This window comes from Podarcis tiliguerta, assembly GCF_965153285.1.
Source record: "Podarcis tiliguerta genome assembly, chromosome: Z".
Lineage (NCBI taxonomy): Eukaryota > Metazoa > Chordata > Lepidosauria > Squamata > Lacertidae > Podarcis > Podarcis tiliguerta.
Genome location: NC_139553.1, coordinates 36,987,098 through 37,000,945, shown reverse-complemented (window position 1 = coordinate 37,000,945; position 13,848 = coordinate 36,987,098).

The window sequence follows — 13,848 nt, the reverse complement described above, 5'->3', positions numbered from 1 at the left end:
GTGGGGCTTTCTGCTTAGAAAATGGATGGTACAAGGCTAGCCCCAGGTGTCTCATAACTTCTAGGGCCTTAACATACCTGTGAATGAGCATGAACCTGTGCACATCATCACCCAGGGACTGAGATGAAAAACACTCACATGGCTTCCATTCAGGGACAGGAGAGAATAACAGATTTATTGCTTTGATGTTTCTGTTTTGGGGCTGGGAGGGGGAGAAGCAGTTTTGCCAAATTATCTCCAGGCTTCAGAAAGAAAAGGGTGGAAAGCTGCTGTGATATTTCTGCATGCTCTTTAGTTACACGAGGCTCAATTCTCTTTCATCCTAAAAGCATTCTGAGATAACAGAGCGCTATATTACATCTAAAGACTTTGGGTTTATAAAAGGTATCATAGGAGAAGCAACCTCATTCTGAAGATTTATGGGAATGGTCAGCATTTTCCCTTCAAGTATTTAAGGCAAAATTAGCTGCTGTTCCATGTTGGGCAAATTAAGTTCACCAAAATTGAGCTCTGTTTCAGAAAACTTGCTATTTCCCCACTGCAAAGCAGGGGTGTGTGGAATCAAACGTTGCTACCTGTGATCTCTAGAATGTATCATACGATCAGTATTTATTTATGGCACTGTTTCTGTTAGGTGGAATATTTCCTTTCCCAAATAAAGGTTGAGAACAGCTTGGTGCTATTAAGCACCAGATCATTATAGTATAGCATGAGATTAGCCAATATGATGCCCTTCATATTTTGTTGGACGGCATCTCCCTTCAACTCCAGCCACCATGGCCAATAGCCAGGGATTCTGAGAGTTGCAGTCCAACATCCGAAGAGCAATATATTGACTATGCATGTAATAAAGCAACTTTTGATGTTATGGTGCTAAAATAAAATCCCATGAAAAGCCAAATATAAAATTTTTATGGATGGCTCTCCCATTTTCCCTCTAACAAATGCGGAGTGGCATGCATGTTGACCCAACTCCCCAATTTTATCCTCACAACAACATTGTGAGGTAACTTGGACTGAGAGGTACTGACTATTCTGAGGTCACACAGAATCACAGAATCACAGAATCACAGATCTGTAGAGTTAGAAGGGACTGCGAGGGTCATCTCGTCCAAACCCCTGCAATACAGGAATCTTTCACCCTCACCCAACATGGGAATTGACTGAGCTATTCCCTCCGTGAACGGAAACCATCAGCAAACTTCATGTCTAGCAGGGAGCTTAGACTTGGTTTTCCCCAATCCAAGCTAAAACCATTAACCACTTACATGGTACACACTTCATGCTTATGCAGCATTTCATGACTAAATACTGCAACATGGTTGCAGACAGGAATGGAATCCTTTCAACATGCTATATCTGTGTTCAAAAATCTGCACTGGTTGTCAGTTTGCTACCCAACCAAATTCAAGGCTTTACTGTTGGCATAGAAAGCCCTTAATGGCTTTGGACAATTTACCTTTCTTCATACACCTCTGTTCCACTGCTTTGATCTGAGAACATGCACTTTTATAAGTGTCATGTGCTATTTGTTCTGCATTTGCAAGGAATCTCTCATTTTGTGTGGCAGCATCTGTGCTTTGGAACTTCCTGTCTAATGTCATTATGCAGGCACCTGCTGAATACTTTTTTTTATCTCAGCAAACCTGCACAGACATATCATTTAGTTACTTATATTTGTTTTAAAATATCTTTCAGATTTCTGTGTTTTACTGATGAATGTTTTATGTATACTTGCTCTTAACTATTTCTCCCACTGATGTTATCTATACCTTGCTTATTATGTACACTACTTAAGAGAGATTTCTGTTTAAATGGTCTATAATTCTTTTTATAAATAAAATAATAATAATCGAGAACCCTCGCTGCCATAGAAATTCTACCCTATTGAAACACTTTCTGCTTCCCACATAACTCCTCAAATGTCCTTCTAATCAGGAACCTTCTAAACAACATTAAATTTTCCCTTTCATCAAAACTTTGTAGCAACACTAATGAGATGGCAACCTCTATTTGCGTAAACAGACTTAATATGCCTGTTCTGGGTTGGGTTGTATTAACTCCATAAAGGATCAGCTTTGTCAAATTTTACTAGTGAAATTGTTTGGGAAACCTTTTGCCAAAACACAGCTCTCTTGTCACATGTGGCAGTATGTTCCAACTGTCTTACATCCTCTCCAACAATGGTTGTCACACCTTTTAGTAATCCTATCTAAACGCTGAGGATATAGATACCATCTATGGAGTAGTTTAAAGGAATTTTTCATTACCATGATTGAAATTGCTTCATGGGACTTGTTTAGCAAATGTTGTCCCTGTCTCAAAATCTTCTTCCCAGCATTATTAAAAGTTTTTGTTAAAATCCACAACACTGCAAGAGAGAATTTTATAAAATTTTGAAAATATGTCTGAGTCCAGTATTTCAGGATTATACATTAAAGATTCAAAATAGGTTCATGATTTAGTCGTTTAGTTAGTTAGTTTGTTTTTTTTAAAAAAAAAAAACTTCCAGTAAGTTAAGCAAATGTAGAATTTGATGAATATGAAAACAATTCGTAGGGAGATTTACTACTTGTACATTAATTTGGGCACCTGTTAAAGGAGGCACATACACTCAAAAACCATTAATAATCAAGAAGCCCACAGTGCCCTACTGTTTAAAGTGATGGTTTCTGTCAGGATCTTGTAACAAGGGATGCTCCAAATTGGAGTCATGGGGGACAAAGAAGCAGCCAAAATATTTCTCTATTGTTTCTATAAAACCAGGTGCTGATGTACAAAAGTGTTGGAGATTTCACTAAGAGTCTGAGGGGGGCAGTATTTTAAGAGTGGTTAGATTTCCTTGTTCAGTTCCCATGTATTATATAAAGAATGTTCCTAAGGAGGAATGCATTGTAATACCATTTTAATCAAGAAATACCTACACACCTCTCTCAGTGAGCATAAATAACACACTGTTGTGGAGTCTGGACCTTCTACCTTGATGGATGAAGGTCATAATAAGCTTTTGCCATTTTTAAAGAACCCAATCTTCAATTTGGATAGGGATCATTTGAAAAAGAAATTAACTTTTTGAAAGTAATATCATCTCAGCAGCTGGAATCCAACCCTACAGAGACATAGATAGATTCATCCAAGTTTTCATTTTAGCTTTAAATTCCATAATTACTGGCTTATTATTTCTATTTCAATAGATTTTTTGGAATAATAGTACCTAGATAGTGGAATTGTGAATTAAACAGTTTAAGGCCTGAGATTCTTTGGAGATGCGCTCTTAAATTAGGATAACTCTGATCTGATAATGATGTATGATCACACCTGGTAACCAGCAGAGTTGTGCAGCAGTGCTTTAGAATCTTCATCCTTAACCACTGTCAACCATTTCAGAATTGGTGGTGAAGAAAACTGCTTGCACATACAGCATAAAGCGTTTTTATTGCCTCAAGTAACAAGACAATTATTTACACTATATACATAAAGTTAGGAGGTGCTTGTGCATCATGAGCTATGCATTATATACCAATTAAGCAAAGAAAATCTGGTTTCCTTCTGTATCAAAAAGAGTCTGCAATCAAACAGGAGATTGTAGTCCAACTGGTAGCTTGACTCAATATAAGGCTTAAAGGCTGTTGGTTGCAGCAAGCTATAAATTACTTAATACGCACACTCACATAGAATTCTCTCCTTTGGTGAGAAAAGATGGGAGGCAACCCTCACATGAGCAGTTTTCAGGAGACCCACGGCAGCTGGCATTATAACTCTGAACAGAAATCAGGCAAGGTGGAAGGGCAGAGACAGACCCAAGAACAATTAACTGCAAGTGTTAAATTATACTGACATATAACATGATTTTATTGTTGTTTAGTCATTTAGTCGTGTCCAATTCTTCATGACCCCATGGACCAGAGCACGCTAGGCACTCCTGTCTTCCACTGCCTCCCGCAGTTTGGTCAAACTCATGTTAGTAGCTTCGAGAACACTGTCCAACCATCTCGTCCTCTGTCGTCCCCTTCTCCTTGTGCCCACCATCTTTCCCAACATCAGGGTCTTTTCCAGGGAGTCTTCTCTTCTCCTGAGGTGGCCGAAGTATTGGAGCCTCAACTTCACGATCTGTCCTTCCAGTGAGCACTCAGAGCTGATTTCCTTCAAAATGGATAGGTTTGATCGTCTTGCAGTCCATGGGACTTTCAAGAGAATCCTCCAACACCATAATTCAAAAGCATCAATTCTTCAGCGATCAGCCTTATTTATGGTCCAGCTCTCACTTCCATACATCACTACTGGGATAACCATAGCTTTAACTATACAGACCTTTGTCGGCAAAGTGATGTCTCTGCTTTTTAAGATGCTGTCTAGGTTTGTCATTGCTTTTCTCCCAAGGAGCAGGAGTCTTTTAATTTCACGACTGCTGTCACCATCTGCAGTGATCATGGAACCCAAGAAAGTAAAATCTCTCACTGCCTCCATTTCTTCCCCTTCTATTTGCCAGGAGGTGATGGGACCAGTGGTCATGATCTTCGTTTTTTTGATGTTGAGCTTCAGACCATATTTTGCACTCTCCTCTTTCACCCTCAATAAAAGGTTTTTTAATTCCTCCTCACTTTCTGCCATCAAGGTTGTGTCATCTGCATATCTGAGATTGTTGATATTTCTTCCAGCAATCTTAATTGCGGCTTGGGGTTCATCCAGTCCAGCCTTTTGCATGATAAATTCTGCATATAAGTTAAATAAGCAGGGAGACAATATAAAGCCTTGTTATACTCCTTTTCCAATTTTGAATCGATCAGTTGTTCCATATCCAGTTCTAACGGTAGCTTCTTGTCCCACATAGAGATTTCTCAGGAGACAGATGAGGTGATCAGGCACTCCCATTTCTTTAAGAACTTGCCATAGTTTGCTGTGATCAACACAGTCAAAGGCTTTAGCATAGACAATGAAGCAGAAGTAGATGTCTTTCTGGAACTCTCTAGCTTTCTCCATAACCCAGCACATGTTTGCAATTTGGTCTCTGGTTCCTCTGCCTCTTCCAAATCCAGCTTGCACTTCTGGGAGTTCTCGGTCCACATACTGCTTGAGCCTACCTTGTAGAATTTTAAGCATAACCTTGCTAGCGTGTGAAATTGTGCAGTAGTTGGAGCATTCTTTAGCACTGCTTCTTTAGGGTTGGGCTGTAGACTGATCTTCTCCAATCCTCTGGTCACTGCTGAGTTTTCCAAAGTTGCTAGCATATTGAGTGTAGCACCTTAACGACATCATCTTTTAAAAATTTTAATAGTTCAGCTGGAATATCATCACTTCCACTGGCCTTGTTATTAGCAGTGCTTTGTAAGGCCCATTTGACTTCACTCTCTAGGATGTCTGGCTCAAGGTCAGCAACCACACTACCTGAGGCGTATGAGACATCCATATCTTTCTGGTAATTCCTCTGTGTATTCTTGTCACCTCTTCTTGATGTTTTCTGCTTCTGTTAGGTCTTTTCCACTTTTGTCTTTTATTATGGTAATCTTTGTATGAAATGTTCCTTTCATATCTCCAATTTTCTTGAACAGATCTCTGGTTTTTCCCTTTCTGTTGTTTTCCTCTATTTCTTTGCATTGCTCCTTTAAGAAGGCCTTCTTGTCTCTCCTTGCTATTTTTGGAAATCTGCATTCAATTTCCTGTATCTTTCACTATCTCCCTCGCATTTTGCCTGCCTTCTCTCCCCTGCTATTTGTAAAGCCTCGTTGGACAGCCACTTTGCTTTCTTGCATTTCCTTTTCATTGGGAACGTTTTCATTGCTGCCTCCTATATAATGTTATAACCCTCCATCCATAGTTCTTCAGGCACTCTGTGCACCAAATGAAAATCCTTAAACCTGTTCCTTACTTCCACTGTGTATTCATAAGGGATTTGATTTAGATTGTATCTTACCGGCCCAGTGGTTTTTCCTACTTTCTTCAGTTTAAGCTTGAATTTTGCTATAAGAAGCTGATGATCTGAGCCACAGTCAGCTTCAGGTCTTGTTTTTGTTGACTTTATAGACCTTCTCTATCTTTGGCTGCAGAGAATATAATCAGTCTGATTTTGATGCTGCCCATCTGGTGATGTCCATGTGTAGAGTCATCTCTTGTGTTGTTGGAAAAGAGTGTTTGTGATGACCAGCTTGTTCTCTTGACAGAACTCTATTAGCCTTTGCCCTGTTTTGTTTTGAACTCCAAGACCAAATTTGCCAGTTGTTCCTTTTATCTCTTGATTCCCTACTTTAGCATTTCAATCCCCTATAATGAGAAGAACATCCTTCTTTGGTGTCATTTGTAGAAGGTATTGTAAGTCTTTGTAGAATTGGTCAATTTCAGTTTCTTCAGCACCAGTAGTTGGTGCGTAAACTTGGATTACTGTGATGTTAAAAGGTCTGCCCTGGATTCGTATCGAGATCATTCTATCATTTTTGAGATTGCATCCCAGTACAGCTTTCGCCACTCTTTTGTTGACTATGAGGGCCACTCCCTTTCTTTTACGGGATTCTTGCCCACAGTAGTAGATATGATGGTCATCCGAACTGAATTCGCCCATTCCCGTCCATTTTAGTTCACTAATGCCCAGCATGTCAATATTTATTCTTGCCATCTCATTTTAGACCACATCCAGCTTACCAAGGTTCATGGTTCTTACATTCCAGGTTCCTTTGCAATATTTTTCTTTTCAGCATTGGACTTTCCTTTCGCTTCCAGGCATATACGCAACTGGGTGCCCTTTCGGCTTTAGCCCAGCCGCTTCATCAGCTCTGGATCTACTTGTACTTGTCCTCCGCTCTTCCTCAGTAGCATGTTGGACGCCTTCCGACCTGAAGGCCTCATCTTCCAGTGTCATAACTTTTATATGCCTGTTGTCTTTGTCCATGGAGTTTTCTTGGCAGGGATACTGCAGTGGCTTGCTGATTCCTGCTCCAGGTGGATCACATTTAGTCAAAACTCTCCACTATGACCTGTCCATCTTGGGTGGCCCTGCACATCATAGCTTATGGCTTCTCTGGGTTATTCAAGCCCCTTCGCCATGACAAGGCAGTGATCCATGAAGGAGATAACATGATTTGCTATAGTTTAAACCCTGAAACTATGCCATAAGTTCCTGCAGAACTCTGCTAGCATTGGAACCATTGCATTGGCTTCAGAGCAGTACATGGAAGAATATCAGTTTACAAAAAAACAAAAAACAAAACAAAAAAGGAAACAGCGAAGCACAGTACATCCTTCGAAGGGTGATTACTCTTGGGCATTACGCTTGTCACATTCTATGACCGTGAGCTGAAGCTGTAATAAAAAATATTGCACATTTCAATAACGCTGATGAAGTTTGCTTGATGAACACATGTTCAGTCATAAGTGGCGGCACAAGGGGTCCCTTTGCACTAGCAAAGAGAAAGAAAGGAAGAAAATGTAATTAGCATAACATGCAATTACCATCACATTGTGATGCCAAGTTAGTTAGAGCATAAATGTGTCAGCAGTGACAGTTTACATTAAACCGTTCCTTGCATTCTGATGGAATCATAACTTGATGCTAATGATCGAGCCACCAAAGAAATCCATAAAGTCCCAGTGCTGGTGCATAAAAGTAATCAAAATCTTCACATCACTGCATTTTCTCTCTCTCTCCAGCTTTAGCTCTACAGCCCACACGTGTAAGAGACTTCCAGGGCTGTGAAGAGAATCTGTAAGATCTGTAAGCTAAGGAGTTCAACCTCAGGAACATTGGACCTAAGTAGACACATATCTGTGGCAGGGGTGGGAAAGTTTTCAGTCCCAGAAGTCTGACAAACAGGAAATATTGTCTGTAAGCCATCTTGGGTTCCTGTCAGGAAAAAAGAGTGTATAAATTGATATATAATAATAATAATAATAATAATAATAATAATAATAATAATATCACCACCACCATCATCAAACAGCATTGTGTAATGGTTGCAGTGCTGTTGTAGGACCTGAGAGACCAGGGTTCAAACCCATATTCAGCCAAGAAGCTTACCATTTGAGCATGGGCCAATCACCATCTCTCTGTATAGGGTTGTCATAAGGAGGGGGAGAACCATGTACACCATATTCAGCTCCTTGGAAGAAAGGTGGAATATAAATGTAATAAATAAATCATCTTGATATAGAAAGATGGGACAGATTTAGGCTTCCTTGTGATAGCACACATATATAAAGATGTGCTAAAATAAAATTTTGACCTTCTTTAAAAATAAAAAAAGCACACTATAAAACAATTGTATATATTAACTCCAGTTGTTGGTCAAACTGGAGGTAATATACAATCGTTTTATAGTGTGATTTTATTGATTGGTTGCTTGAATTTATATACCACCCTATGCCCGGGGGTCTCAGGGTGGTGATTGTGTGTGTGTGTGTTTTAAAAAAATTCTCTCTTACATCATGGGTGTTGGCAAGTTGATTTTTAAATGGCTAAATAATATTAGAATTGCAGCTGTCAGAGATCATTTACAGGACTTCACATCCTTTTTCTGTGCAATTGTTACAAAAGCCTTGGAATTATTATTCCCATTTTGCCAAAGGAGCCAGGCTAAGAGAGAACAATATGCCTAAGGCCCCTCTTACACCTTTAGAGTCAAGTTAAGATGGATGTCTCCATGCTGGCTCTTACTCAGGTGCAAACCTCAGTGGGAATCTATGTGCTCACAACAGCAAAGTAAGGAATGGGAGATGATTAACTGATGATGTCTCCCGGAAGGGTTTTTAATTGTAAAATTTGTCAAAGAGGCCTTCTTAAGTCTTTGCTCCTGGTCCCTGGCTTGGTGATTGGCTATTGTCCGGGTACCCACTTACAAGTAATCACTCCTAGGGGAGATATATTTAGCTTGCATTTCTAGCATAAGATTCTGGGGAAAAATCAACACTGGCGAAAATTGCAAAATCTATTGTCGTTTTCCATTTCAAAATGGCTTCAAATCAATCTAGATGCAATATGCTTTAGGATAAGTATGATCTCCCTACTCTGGGATATGGCCATTGCTTACCAGCTGACTGTCAAATTTGGCTTCAGACTAGTGTTTCTGATCACTGAACATCTTTTTAATGTTGCCGCTGAGGGTTTGCTTCTTATCATAAGATCAAATAAAACCTGTATTTCTTTCCAGAAACCTGTTGTCAGGATCTGACTTTAGGAACATAGTAAGCTGCCTTACATCAGATCAGACCATTGATTCAGCTAGCTCCACATGGTCTGCACAGAATTAAAGATGGGGTTTTCTCTGAGCCTTATCTAGAGATGGCTGGGATTGAACCAGGGAACTTCAGCATGCAAAGCAGTTGTTCTACCACTGAGCCTTTCCCCTGATAGGACTTACAGAGAAATAGAGTCAAGAGTCTCTGAGCCCAAGATCTTACGAAGAGCTGCACAAGCCACATTCCAAGCTGGGATTCTGATTGGACAGAGCATTTCTTCATTACTTAATCCTTCTTCACTTGAACACTGACCTTCAGACTGAGTGACAAGACAGGGATCCTAGTCATGTAATGGCTTATGACTGCATTCAGCCAAGCATGTATAGATGTTCCTTTCATACTTTCTCATGTTGTTGTTGTTGTTGTTGTTGTTGTTGTTGTTGTTGTTTAGTCATTTAGTCTTGTCTGAGAGCACACCAGGCACTCCTGTCTTCCACTGCCTCCCGTTGTTGTTGTTTAGTCGTTTAGTCATGGCCGACTCTTTGTGACCCCATGGACCAGAGCACGCCAGGCACTTCTGTCTTCCACTGCCTCCCGCAGTTTGGTCAGACTCATGTTTGTAGCTTTGAGAACTGCCTCCCGTAGTTGAGTCAAATTCATGCTGGTAGCTTCGAGAACACTATCTAACCATCTCATCCTCTGTTGTCCCCTTCTCCTTGTGCCCGCCATCTTTCCCAACATCAGGGTCTTTTCCAGGGAGTCTTCTCTTCTCATGAGGTGGCTAAAGTATTGGAGCCTCAGCTTCAGGATCTGTCCTTCCAGTGAGCACTCAGGGCTGATTTCCTTAAGAATGGATAGGTTTGATCTTCTTGCAGTCCATGGGACTCTCAAGCGTCTCCTCCAGCACCATAATTCAAAAGCATAAATTCTTCGGCGATCAGCCTTCTTGATAGTCCAGCTCTCACTTCCATACATCAATACTGGGAAAACCATAGCTTTTACTATATGGACCTTTGTTGGCAATGTGATGTCTCTACTTTTTAAGATGCTGCCTAGGTTTGTCATTGCTTTTCTCCCAAGAAGCAGGCATCTTTAAATTTCATGACTGCTGTCACCATGTGATGGCCTGGGAATCTGATTCAGAGGCTGAACCAGAGGAATCCCAGCCTGCACAGGAGTCCCCGCCTCCAGGGCCAGCTGAGCTGGGGCAGGGCCTTGATTCTGAAGCACCTGCACCTGTGCCGGATCCTCAGGAGCAGGCACCAGGTGAATCCACTCTGGCTCTGGAGGTGGTTGAGGACTCAGTGCCTACAGATGAGTCTCCCCCTGGGTCCAGTAACCCTTCAGCCTCTCCTGAACTGCAGAGGCTCAGGACAGAGAGTCGAAGGGAACTGGTTTCTCCCAGGAGGAGTGCTCGCCTTAAGGCCAGGAGAGGCGGGTCTCCTGGGGGCCGGGACCGCCCCTGGCCTCAGAGAAGATAAAGGCCAGTCAGCCCGGTCCCAGGTTGCGAGAGCAACGTCGTTGAAGAGCTGTTTTGGCCAGCATCCAGTCCTGTTCCCCCAGAGTTCCTGTCCTCGCCCAGCTTCTCGCTGTGGACCCCGCTTCGCCCGTGGAGGACTGTCTGCTGATCCTCAACTCAGGTCCAGGACCTTGCCCCACGGTAATCTCCCCCCTGGACCAGCACACACCATCTGCAGTGATCATGGAGCCCAAGAAAGTAAAATCTCTCACTGCCCCCATTTCTTCCCCTTCTATTTGCCAGGAGGTGATGGGACCAGTGCCCATGATCTTAATTTTTTGATGTTGAGCTTCAGACCATATTTTGCGCTCTTCTCTTTCCCTCTCATTAAAAGTTTCTTTAATTCCTCCCCACTTTCTACCATCAAAGTTGTGTCATCTGCATATCTGAGGTTTTGATATTTCTTCCGCAATCTTAATTCCGACTAGGGATTCAACACATAATACACTCTTGTCTGAGAGTTGACGGCATAGGTGCCAACTCCCTGGGGCCCTGGGTGCCTGAGCACCCACAAAATTCCCCATGAAAGCACCAGGCACTCACAAATTTTGGTGCCAGGGCCATGCTCGGGCACCAGTCATTGGGGCAGGGATTGTGTTGTGCCACTGTCCCTACGTGCTTTTAACCCTCCTCTTACTAAAGAGGGCTTTCTACTCTTAGTGAAGCAATTGAATTAAGAACATGGTAGTTTGCTGGATCAAGCCAATGGAACATGTAGTCCAGGATCCTGTTTTCACAGTGGCCAGCCAGATGATCATGGGAAGCCCACAGACAGGACCATAGCACAGCATCACTCATCCCTCCTGCTGTTTCCAGCAACAGGTATTCATAAGAATTACTGCCTCCAACAGTGGAGATAGGGGGTAAATTTTGCAACATGTTATTGATGCCATAATGGTGCATTAGTGGAGGGGATAGATATAGGACCATCCACATATTGTGTTATTGCTGTCTGGAGGGGCACTGTGTAGCACTACAGAACCAGGATAAATGGGACATTTGTGGCATAAAAAGTTGCAGGGTTTTAGGACATGCATGTGACATGCACAGATCAGAAATGAAGCAGTATTTCCACCCCAGCTTGTCTGAAGGCACAAAGAGAGATTGTGTATAACTACCCTGATATTGTCATGATCACATATTATCATGGATGCACAATAAAAAAAGGATGTCTGGAGGAGCCTGTAATGGCCTAAGCCATTAGGCACCACTTTCATAATATTTTGGATTATTTTAAAGTTGTCTACTTACTTCAACTGTGTGTGCGTGCGTGCATGTGTGTGCGCGCACACACACCATTAAGTGAGAAATGAATGTGTGAGATGAACATTAATTGCTGTTACTAGAAGTGAGGAGGAAATATAAAAACATCCACCAGAACTTCTTTTTTGAAATGATGTAAAGTAATATTTTGCATAAATTTAATTAAAAAAACCACAGACACCAGCAAACCTTTTAATTGGGCTAAGGGAGGGGGGATAATCAAGTCTGAGAGTTTATATTTACCAAGTGTCCATGAAAGAGATGCCACAGTGTCTGTAAATCTAAAAATAATAGTAGCTTTGAAATATGTGATAAACAAGAAAGCCGTATGCTTATTGCCCAATTTTAGTTCTCTTCGCAAGTTTACTTTGGAAAGTGCAAAACACAGAGAAAATGTTTTGTATGTTGTTGTATTTAAAGAGCTACTATTAAAAATTAAAACAATCCATCTCTACCTTTATCCGTATTTAGTACTGGGCAAAATAACTGTACAGATATAATAGATTACCACTTAGTTCAGAGCTGAGGACCACCATCAGCTGACAATCAAATGCCAGGCTTCTGATATAGTGGTATCAACTCAGGCAAATTCCCTTCCTTGGTCAGGAGAAGCCAATGGCTGATCTAGGCAGATGAAATAAATTGTGCTAGAGCTCAGGAACCTTCTATTGTTCTGTGAATGTTCTACTCAATAGCTCTAATCATTCAGTGCACAGGAGACAGATTGGAGGGTCTTCATGGTCTTAATTTTGAAAACTCATAATGCACTCAATTTTAGAAACATATGGAACATGCTGGTGGCTATTGGAGTTTGTTTTGTTTGCAAAGACTCCAGGGAAGAGGATCCCAGAGGAAATTCATTGTTATCCCCTGCAATCCTGGAAATAACTGGTCATTTCCCATCCATTTTGCCGTATGCCATTGGCCTGCATCAGGGTCTTGAGCCTTAAAAGAGTCTATTGGTAGAAATGTCACAGCTTTCCCCATGGAGATTTCTGAAATTATTATACAGTGTTGAACCTGGTGTGCAAACATTCCCTTGCATTGTAGGGTGTGGGCCAAGCTGACTAAAGCTGGGAAGCCCCAGCCTATGTTCTTCATCTGATCTGCCAAACCCTTGTTACTCATTTGCCAGCCTCTCTTCCTCCCCAATACAAAAGTGACATCTTTGGGAACCACCAAAAGGAAGCAACTAGAGAAACTGTAAAGTTGGGAAGAAAATGCCTGAAATGAAGGAATGAGTTTTACATTTCACCCAGGAAGCAGCAAGACTGCATGACACCCTAATTTTCTCAGGTAATGAGTGCCAAAACCACAGCCTTGCTTCCATTGCACTCTTTTCCCCTTTTTTGGAGGATGACAGCTTCCAGCTTATGAGGAATGAGCCTTTTTGAAAGCCACAAGCACAGAAATAGAAATGACCTTTAATACTACTGTCATCCAGCACCCTGAAGAGTAGCATGCAGACCTTATATCTAACCCACCCTCCCTGTGCTAACAGAACACTAATGTTCTCCTAAGCTTCTTTCTGGCTGGGGAAAAGGTGCTGCATTTTGGACTAATTGAACTTTTGTTAAGGTTGGAATAGCCTTGCTTGCATAATATAGTGAATTTCAATAGTTGGTTTGGAAGCTCCCATGTATTGATTTCCTGTGAGTGCAATGATGTTTGGTAAGGCAGGGCACAACCTCTGGGAAAGTCTAGACAGAAGAGATCAGAAGGATGTTGGGAGATAATGCTAATAGTTCAAGCAAAGGGTAATGGAAATGGATGTTGAAGCATAACCTGTGGAAGAGCATTCCTTCCACATATATGCTCTCACAATTGCCTAGAATGTGGAAGGCATCTGAAATAACTTGAAACAAAAGGTTTGTGTCCCTTTTGTAAAAGTGTAGGAATATAGG